Consider the following 11,006-nt stretch of genomic DNA (forward strand, 5'->3'; position numbering starts at 1 on the left):
CCAAAAGCCAGCTGATCGGCCAGATATTGTGGACGGAGTATTTATGATCAAACTAAAGGAGCTAACGAGAGACATAAAAGAAAAGAAATACTTTGGAGAAACAGTTGCAAGTAAGTCCCATTGACCATCAATCTTTACTCTTTCCTGCATCATCTTATAGTCCGTCAGAATGTTGCTCTTTAGAAACATGCATCATCTTATACTCCGTCAGATTCTAGCTCTTTAGTAACATGCATTCCGATTTAAGCTAAATCTGACAAACTATTAATCAACTGCAGTCATCTACACAATAGAATTCCAAAAGAGAGGACTCCCGCATGCGCACATACTAATATTTTTGAAGGACAAAGACAAGTACCCGGAACCATCGCAAATCGACAAAATAATAAGCGCTGAGATCCCAAACAAGGATGAGGATCCAGAGGCATTTGAAGCTGTTGAGAACTTCATGATGCATGGCCCGTGCGGAGAGGCTAAGAAAAACTCGCCATGCATGGTGGACCATAGATGCACCAAGCATTTCCCAAAAAGATACAATGTCAGCACTACCATTGACGAGGACGGATTTCCAGTATATAAAAGGAGGGATGACGGAAGGCAGATCAAAAAGGGAGGGGTGATGCTCGACAACAGATTTGTCGTGCCATACAACCGGAACCTTCTGGTCAAGTATCAAACTCACATAAATGTTGAGTGGTGCAATAGGTCCAGATCAATCAAGTACCTATTTAAGTATATCCATAAAGATGATGACCATGTTACAGCCTTGCTCAAGGAAAGTGGCACGGCAAACGAAACTAACGAGATCAAGAAATACCTAGAGATGAGATACATATCAACATCAGAAGCATGCTGGAGGATATTTCAGTTTGATCTCCAGTATTGCGATCTAGCAGTTGAGAGGCTACCTTTCCATCTTGAAAATGAGCAACAAGTCATTTTTCCAGACTCCACTGATCTTGAAAAGATAGTAACAAGGGACGGATCTAAAATCACCAAGTTCACTCAGTGGATGGAGGCAAATAATATATACGAGCTAGGAAAAGGATTGACTTACGCAGAATTCCCTACAAAGTTTGTATGGAAAAGAGAAACTAAATTTTGGCAGAAGCGAAAAAGGGACTATGCAATTGGAAGAATCTACTATGCACATCCCATAAGTGGCGAGAGATATCATATGAGGATGCTTCTAAACACCAATAAAGGATGCACATCATTTGAGGACATTAGGACCGTTGATGGAGTCATTCACCCAACATACAAATCAGCATGCCAAGCCCTCAGATTTCTCGATGATGACACCGAGTGGATTGACTGTATCAATGAAGCATCAAGTTGGGCATCCGGAACACAACTGCGTCAGTTATTCACCACCATATTGTCCCATTGCAAAGTCACAAACCCAAAGGTATTGTGGGATTCAACATGGGAGGCGTTGTGTGAAGATATGCAATACAAAAGAAGGACTATTCTAAACTTTCCAACACTTTGGCTTACAAACACACAGAAGAAAGCGTATGGTCTGATTGAGATAGAAAAAGTGATGAGGCAAGTAGGAAAGTCACTAAAGGACTATCCAAACATAGAACTACCAAATGTCGTAGAGCTAGAAGAACTTGGGAACATACTAATAAACGAAGAGGTCAACTACGACATGGACAAACTCTAGGATGAGCACAAAATCATACTAAACAATCTTAACCAAGACCAGAAAAAGGCCTATGATGCAATAATGGAGTCAGTCGACAAAGGCCTAGGAAAGCAGATACTTGTCGAAGGCTACGGTGGCACAGGAAAAACCTATCTATGGAAAGCAATAACGACAAAGCTAAGATCAGAGGGGAAGGTAGTGCTTGCGGTAGCATCATGTGGCATTGCAGCATTGCTTCTCCAAGGTGGAAGAACATCACACTCAAGGTTCCGTATTCCACTTAATATCACTGAAGAATCAATGTGTGAAATAAAACAAGGCTTGCATTTGGCTGAACTGCTAAAGAAGACATCACTTATATTGTGGGACGAGGCTCCTATGGCAAACAAACACTGCTTCGAGGCACTAGACAAAAGCCTGAGAGATATTCTAAGGTTCACTAATGAAAACAGCGATGACAAGCCATTTGGTGGAATGACAGTTATACTAGGAGGCGACTTCAGACAAATCCTGCCAGTTATAACCAAAGGAAGGAGAGAGCAGATAGTAAATGCTTCAATCAAAAGGTCATATCTGTGGAAACACTTTGAAATATTTGAGTTAACACAAAACATGCGGCTGAAGTGTTTGTCAGATGATCCAATACAAAAGCAAAAGGTCGCTGAATTTGCAGAGTGGATACTACAGATTGGCGATGGCAAAACAACATCAGATGAAGGAGAGGATTGGATAAAAATACCAAAAGACCTACTGCTAGAGAAAGGAGAAAATCATAAAGAACAAATCGTCAAAAGCATATACCCAAATTTGCTACAAAAATACCGTGAGCGGGACTACCTAGAAGAAAGAGCAATACTATGTCCAAGAAATGATACAGTCAAGGAGATAAATGACCACATAATGAGCCAAATATAGGGTGAAGAGGTGACATGCCTAAGCCTGGACACAGTGTGCAAGGCAACGACAAATACCAACATCATGATGAACATGCAGCCTACTGAGCTCCTCAACACCTTAACGTTCCCAGGAATACCAGACCATAAGTTAAAACTGAAGGTAGGTTTGCCGGTCATGCTGCTACGCAACATCAACCAAGCAGCAGGCTTATGCAACGGTACAAGAATGACAATTACACAACTTGGATACAAATACATCGAGACACAAATAATCACAAGAACACATGTTGGCAATAAGGTATACGTACCTCGAATCATCATGTCACCAAGCGACTCAAAATGGCCATTCGTGCTGAAAAGAAGGCAATATCCATTATCAGTGTGCTTCGCAATGACAATAAACAAGAGCCAAAGTTCAGTCCTTAAACAAGGTAGGCATATATTTGCCTAAGCAAGTGTTCTGCCATGGACAACTATATGTGGCACTATCAAGAGTGACAAACAAGGAAGGATTGAAGGTGCTGATCGATGACGAAGAGTGTCCAACCAAAGATGTCACAATGAATATTGTTTACAAAGAGATTTTTTAATTGATAGTGCAGTTCCTCAAGTCATTAGACAATTCATGTATAATTACATAGAGTCATAAACAACCTTACCATACATTTTGAACAACACATTTACTTGGTTGACATGTTAAATTTTTAAATAATTATTAATCCATAGATATATATGTTTGATCTTTCTGTAAAATATTAAATTTAAAATTAGTTATTTATCCTTGAATATTTTTAACACAAAAAAATATCGTAGCAGATGAAACAATGAAATCACCAATGGATTCCACCTACAATAAGCTTTTCGTAATCTCCCGCATTATAGCCACGACCCACAACTAAAATATATTCACGGTTAATCTCAAAATCCAAATCTTTTAAAAATGTTCTATAGAAAGTTCACCAATTAATTCCCCTAAATAGCCATTACTAATCTCTCACAATCTAACACACATCTCTCTCACAAATAGTTTCCGATTCCCCAAATCTCCTCAATTTGTCTCTCTAAAAACATAGGCATTAGCCTCCTCGAGCGAATAAATGTATGCGTACATATGGATCTTTAATCTTTCAATAAAATATATAATTTTCCGTTCATCAGTTATGTATCCGTGAACTAACTCTATCATGTTTGTACACATAAGTTCTTTCTACATTAATATTTATATAAACTTAGAAGTAATTTCTGAGAGCAAAAAAATACAGATCGTACCTTTTTCATTTGGCAATGGATATCAACTCTACTGAATATAACATCATCTCTCTCATACCACATACTTCCAGAAGATCACGATACCAACTCTAATCTCTCTAATGAATAGTCCCCAATTCTCAATCTCTTTTGTAGCAGATCCAAGAAAAAGTTCCTGCAGCAAGGATATTTAAAATATCTTCTTTACTAAATCTTGAGCGTGGTTGTGGCATGGAGATTTTACCCAACAATTTCTAATCTGGGATGACATTTACCTCATGTGAGATGCACAAAAATTAGGGATTTTACCTGTGAAGGGCTGAAGGCTCCCTAAAATCCATTCGGAAAAATAGATCGGGAGAGACGCTGTGGCATACATCTTCCATCCGCTGACGCTATGGTTGGCCGCGGTACACAGCCGAGCCAACGACGAGCGCATGCGATGGTGCTGCCACTGAAAAGCAGGGGAGAAGAGCTGTGCTAGAGGCCTTCTTGATGATATTTTGGTCCAGTATTTTTCTACTCCCTCCTTTTTGGTTTATAAGACTCAAATCTGAAATCTCATCAATCAAGGCGTATGATGAGTGGAGAAATATATCTCGTACTTTACAAAACTACCCAAACTAAATTGATGCATTAATTGAGATTAATTGCAGTGCATGCATGCTTCACCACTAGATGAGTAGTAGCATTACATGCATTGGTGAATTCCTTTTTAATTCTTGCATGCTAAGATTTAATGCGCCTTGGAACCTTAAAAGAAGATGGAGATGAGCCTTATAAATTGAAAAAATGAAGAAAAAAATGAGATAAGCCTTATAAACTGGAAAGGAGGGAGTAGACGATATTTTGGTCCAGTCAAGAATAGAGTACGAATGGAATCAACTTCACATATAGCCGTACAGTTCCATATAAAAGAATACTTTGAAGCTTCTATTCCCTCCGTTCCTAAATATAAATCTTTTTAAAAATTTCAATATGGACTACATACGAAGTAAAATAAGTGAATGTACACTTCAAGATATGTCTATATACATATGTATGTAGTCCATATTGAAATCTCTAAAAAAGACTTATATTTAGAAAAGGATGAAGTAAAAGACAGTCACAAAAAAGTTTAAATCTGTCAGACATAATTTTCATGAAATGAACAAAATGAATACATAAATAGAAATGGCATTTCTTTCAATACTTTTTATGCTAGCTAAATGGTTTGATTCTTAATTCTATATAAAAAAATATATTTTTAACATAATACAGACGCAGACACTCATACATGCACACATACACTCACTCCTATGAGGGCAGGCAAGCACACGGTATGAGTGGATTAAAGACACTAACTCGACTTATCAACAATAGTGTCAAAGTCAAGGATTTGAACGCCGATAAGTTGGAAATACCACCGTACTCCTAACTACATAACCATAGGCTGGTTCGCAACAAAAAACACAATACTTAATACCTTCTAACACACACTCACAAATATAATAAAAATCTTTCGAAATAAATCTATCATATATAATTTTCATATAATGGAAAAAATTAGCACATACAAAGAAAAAATAATTTCATGCTAAAATATTTAATGAATGCTAAAATATCACACCATAATGTTAAATGCACAAATAAAGTCAAAAGTCCAAACCAATGTAATCATAAATAAATACTCTAGCCACGCAAATGCGTGGGTAGCTCCGCTAGTTCCTGTAAACCAAACACTCAAGTTGACAGAAATCTTGTGTTTACAAATGCTATGTTTACCATATGGATTCCTATCCTATTTTGCTGTTTTTCCTATCCCTGCGTTTTTAGAATCATGCAAGTCAAATGAACCCTTACAGAATTACTTCAGTTACAGGTAGGTGTCGAAGGAAACTTTGTCTGGTTTGTCCTGCTCCTGCCACGACGTCGTCCACCTCAACTGAGCTGCTCCATCGACAGAAACATCCACCAAACCAGACATCACGACTCCTGACCGTCTTTCGCCGCTTCAGATCTCCTTCCCTGCCGCCGGCACCCACCGCAACGGCATCACCATCATCGACTCAGCAGATGAACCTGAGGAGTACACGGGTCCACAAGAGAGGTCGCACTCTTTTGTTTCTGCTTAAGTTATGCATTGCTTAAAATTACCTACTACTTTATCGTCATGTTCACCTCTTGGACTCCAAGTCAGGTCCAAATTAATGTTCAAACTTGAGTTCTAAATTAGTTGTGAGGCACATATCGAGGAAGCAATGAATAATATCTCTGTCTAATATCTGGTTCAGCTAGGGTATGCCTATGTTGTTCATCTTGGGTGGGAAACAAATAGTAAAGCAATCATCATCTATCTTTTTATTAAATTAAAGCAATCATCAGCCTGCTATCATTATTTTTGGATCCATCCACTGGTTGTTACCATCACTCTAAATTTCTGCATGTTCTCCTTACATAATCTCACCATATTTTTTTCGTATGCATGTCAGATATTGTACACAGTTATGTTGAACATGTAGAGAAAAAGAGAAGAGTTTTGCGCGGCAATACAATGTCATGCAGACATCGCTCCATGGTGGGTTCAATGGCAAACCCTCCCCACCCCTCTCTAGATTGTAATCCAGAGGAAGATATCTGTTCTGAGGCGGATTCAGACGCCGCTGACCACTCCTATTTACCCCCCCAAGGTTTTGCTCTACCTTGGCATAATGATGTTAGTCATATCATGCATATGTTGCCTTGCAGTGCCTACTTTTTGACATCACATATGTCATCTGCTTAGTTTATACATGTTCTATAATGCCATCCTGTTTAACCAGGCATCATATATTTGAATGATATCTTGCTCATCCTTTTCTTCATTACATTTTCATTTGTCGACAATGTTTATACATTAAACTACTCTTCTTATGAATCAGCCATTTGGGTGGGAGATTGAAAAATATGGAGTGAAAACAAAGCCTTCAGAGTAGACAGTGCTACCTGTCAAAGCAGATCTCTTGTTGGGTCCCGATAGCTCCTCAGAGATGGATTCGGAGACAGATGACCAGTTATATTCCCCCACCGAGGTGTATGCTCTAACTTGGCACGGTTATACTGCCCATATCATGTATATGGTGTCTTGCATTGCATAGTTTAGACATCATATACACAATATTCAACACCATGTTCTTAGTTCAGACATCATATCTAATGGCCTCTGTTTAGCATATAAATCACATATGTGAATTAAATGATGCGATCCTGATTACTTAGATAACATGTAGGTGAATTATGTCATGCGATCCTGTTTAGTTATTCATCATATCTTTGAATTATGTTATGATATGCTATCCAGTTTAGATAGACATCATATATGTGAAATTATGTCATGCTATCCGTTTTAGTTAAACAATATACATGTCAACTATTTCATGCCCTCTTTTTCCCACACTATCTATTGCATCTGTCTCTCATACAATGTCTATACATTCAACTATGTTTCCTATTTATCAGCCATTTGAATTGGAGCGGGTGATGCCGACATTTAGCGGACTAAAAATACGGTCTTCAAATAAAACAGTGCTACCTCTTGGTGGAGATAGCACCCCGGTTGTACATGCACGAGAACCAGCCCTACCACACATAACCCAAACTCTCACAGATTTGTAACCCTGCTATGATGGATAGAGAACCAGCTAAAATAGTGCTACCTCTTGGTGGAGATAGCACCCCGGTTGTACATGCACGAAAACCAGCCCTACCACACATAACCCAAACTCTCACAGATTGTACCCCTACTGCGATGGACAGAGAACCAGCTTCACCCAATCTAACCTCAATCCCAGCAGATAGTAACCCAGTTCCTGTTGACACAGTACCATCTCCACCACAGAGCTCCCAAACAAGAGTAGTTAGTAAGGCAGCTCCAGTGCCCAAAGGGCCAGTACTACCACGGCAAACCCCAACTCCACCAGTTAGTACGCCTATTCCTGTGGAGGAAGCACAACCAGCTAGTCGTAGTTTAGCATCTATCACATTTGATGTTGTTAAATTGTATGTGTGTATCTTCCCATCTTGGAAATATTATACTGAAGATGAAGGAAAATGCTAGTTGCAGGTGTTTGTCCAGGAGTTATGTGTAAGTAATGTTATTCATGGCAATTACTTTGCTTTGTCTCATACATCCTACCTCCATGATGGTTATAATACAACAAATTTTCCCATTTTTCTCTATAGAGAAGGACCGATTTGGAAACTCGGGATGAGGTAACCTGTGCTAATACCTCTGCTATCTTCAAGAATGCTTGGTGGCAATATCGGAATTACATGAAGAAAACTTACTTCACCGGCAAAAAAACTCATCAAATTCCCTTACTTTCTCATGAGACACATTTACTAGACGATGATTGGGAACGCCTTGTTTTGTACTGGTCCCGAACCAAGAATGTGGTAAGGTCTATGAGCTCATTTTCTATTTTAAGTACTATATTCTTGCGTCTTACTATACTCTGTTCATGTAGAATAAGTGCCTAAACCGGAAGAACAACTGTTCTAATTTAAGATTCCATTGCTATCATAGTTCAAAAAAGCGCTAGGCATTAATTGTGCGTTTTCCATTGCCTTGCACTTTACTGACCAAAGAGCATGCTTATGCGCAGTTATGCACAGATTAAGCGTAGTTATGCGCAATGCGTTTCGCCAATGCCTAGAGCCTAGGCGCGCTTAAGCGCGCCTTTTTTAACTATGATTGCTATCGTGCATACTGCTTTGCTCTTGTATCACAGTATTTACTCATACAAATTTATTTTTAAATTAAAGGATCCAATCGAAACTCCAATGGCCCAGCAGGTATGTTCATGCATGTTTCTTTAACACGCTTGCTCTTATCAATAGCTTTGTTGATTTCAATTTCAATTGTGTATACAATTGACTTCTCATATCATGCACATTACTAGCATCACAACAGAGCCAATAGTGTTGTTGTACATGTAGACCCGTGGTACCCATATGAATCTTGTTGTGCCGTGTAGTTTCCCACGCTTTGTATTCTTTCACTGCTGCTTTGTCTTAAACTGATATGATTTGAACCGTGTCTCCATTTTGATTTGGCAAGACAATTCAGTGACCACGGGACATAGATATATGTTTGTTTGATGCTTTTATTATGTACTAGTACTTGGCAATAGAAGACTTGGTAGTTTAATCCTGTCCACCTTACTAATGAACTGGTTCACCAAAATTAGTTTCATATACTAGTACATGCTAAACCTGTTATGTGTCTGCTTGTTTCTTCTTTTAGAATGCTGACAGAATATTGGGGAAGAGTGCCTTATTAAGCAATGGTAAAGGAAGTAATGCGGATAAGGTTCAGGATAGTGACACATCCTTGTTGGTCTCCAATAAAGCTGATAATACAACTAAGGAAGACTATCTCGAAGACAATGAGACAACCCCAAAGTCTTGTCTTGGTTTAGTGTTCGAGTTACTAGCCACTACCGCTTGCACAAGCTATTCAAACTCACTGTCTGAATCAGTTCGGTTTCTTGAGTCTCAACTACAAGCTGAAAGACATCGATCAGCTGTGCTGTGACAAGAAGCGGAAGGACTGCGGAAGTCCCTGGAGCATTCAGATGCATACTTTCTGGTGCAACAACAAGTGTTGGAGGATTTTAGCGCCAAACAGGACAAAGCTAATAAGCTTGCTAAGCTTATTGCCAACATGGTGGATACCACATTTCTTGAGCTCTTCTGAAGTTGCTTCAGTTATGCTCTTGTTTTGCTGCCGTGTTTATTTGCATTGGTGGCTAATTTTGACGGCCAGTGTATGTAATACGCTGCTTTGTTCCCTATATTTGCACTGGTGGTGAACTTTGATGCCCAGTGGATGTAATATGTGTAATAGCGGTAATAGGCTAGCGTTAATTGCTTGCTTATTTATTTCCTTATTGTCTTGTTTAGTTGTTTGCTTGTAGTCACTGCAATTCTTTTTCTGTGTTTTTCTAGTGGCCACAATAACCTATTTTTGGAAAATAGGCCAAAATAATCATGGCAACACACGGACTGTTGTAACCATGGGCCTTCTACGGGCCGCGGGATCCATTGGCCTTCTATACGGGCCGTAGGATCCATTGGCCTTCTACGGGCCGTACGATCCATGGGCCTTTTACGGGCCGTACGATCCATGGGCCTTCTACGAGGCGTATCATCATTTCGCCAATCATGGGCCGTACTATTCGTGGACAATAACAGGCCGTTAATATGCCGTATTTGATAACTCTATGAAAATAGCCCAACGGGTTTTTTTCGACATGACAACGGCCCAACGTATTAACGGGCCACAAACTGGCCGACCGTAACCACATGCTGAGTTTGGCCCACAAGCAAAAAATGACAGTAACGGGCCGTAAGTAACCAAATGCTGGAAATGAGCCCAAGAATAAATGGGCCCTGAGAAGACTGAAAGATAACATGGGTTGGAACGGCCCAACAGAATAATGGGCCGTTAATGGGTATAAAGTGATACACTGTTCATTACGGGCCAGTTTTACCACGGGTCGTTAAGGGGCCGAGGGTTACTAAGGGCGTCATATGGGCCGAAAGACGTCATGGGCCATACATGGGCCGAAAGTTAAAACGGGCTGGAATTATATTGGACGGCCCAGATGACGCTACTGGGCCTAATTCGGATAGGCCATAAATGGGCCCTAGGATAGCGGGCTGTAAATGGGCTATATGCGAATAGGCCGTTAACAGGCTTGCCGTGGGCCGGCCCGCCACCTTTTGACCAAGTCAAACGGGCCCGCCTTTTCATAGGAATGGGCCTCTGTTGGGCCATGCCACATGTCGACGTATCATAGGCGCTTTGGGTCCTATGAGTGGATGACATCTGTCCCAACGGTGAGCTGACACGTGTTTCCTCCAGCCAATGATGATTTTACACGTGGACAATCCCCATTGGTCGGGCCTGTTAATGGGTTATCGGATCCAAAACCAGACCCGATAGCTTAACGGCGTTCCGTTACTGTGGATGCCACGTGTCGGTCACCCTTGACGAAAGCACTTCTGTGACACGTGATTTACCGTCATGGAAGTGGACACTTCCGTGATGATAATTTTGGTAATGTCATGGAACACTTCTACGACAGCACATGTATGACTATCTCGATTCTGTCATAAAATTGTCATGGATGTACATGCATGACAGAAAACATGACCTATTGTGACAAACACATATCATCACGGAAGTG

At 40.1% G+C, this 11,006-nt stretch overlaps 1 long non-coding RNA gene and 1 pseudogene across 1 annotated transcript; both read left to right on the forward strand.

Annotated features, from left to right (window-relative positions):
* Positions 1–834: 834 nt before the first annotated feature.
* On the forward strand, positions 835–2,566 carry LOC147985770 (uncharacterized; annotated as a pseudogene).
* A 3,085-nt stretch (positions 2,567–5,651) lies between these two features.
* Positions 5,652–9,656, forward strand: LOC147985771 (uncharacterized). Its single transcript, XR_015615149.1, has 3 exons — positions 5,652–5,884; positions 6,267–6,464; positions 6,696–9,656. It is a non-coding gene; the product is annotated as an uncharacterized LOC147985771 (long non-coding RNA).
* Positions 9,657–11,006: the final 1,350 nt, after the last annotated feature.

This window comes from Triticum urartu, chromosome 2A, assembly GCF_056163025.1.
Source record: "Triticum urartu cultivar PI428250 chromosome 2A, HENAU_Tu73, whole genome shotgun sequence".
NCBI classification, from domain to species: domain Eukaryota; kingdom Viridiplantae; phylum Streptophyta; class Magnoliopsida; order Poales; family Poaceae; genus Triticum; species Triticum urartu.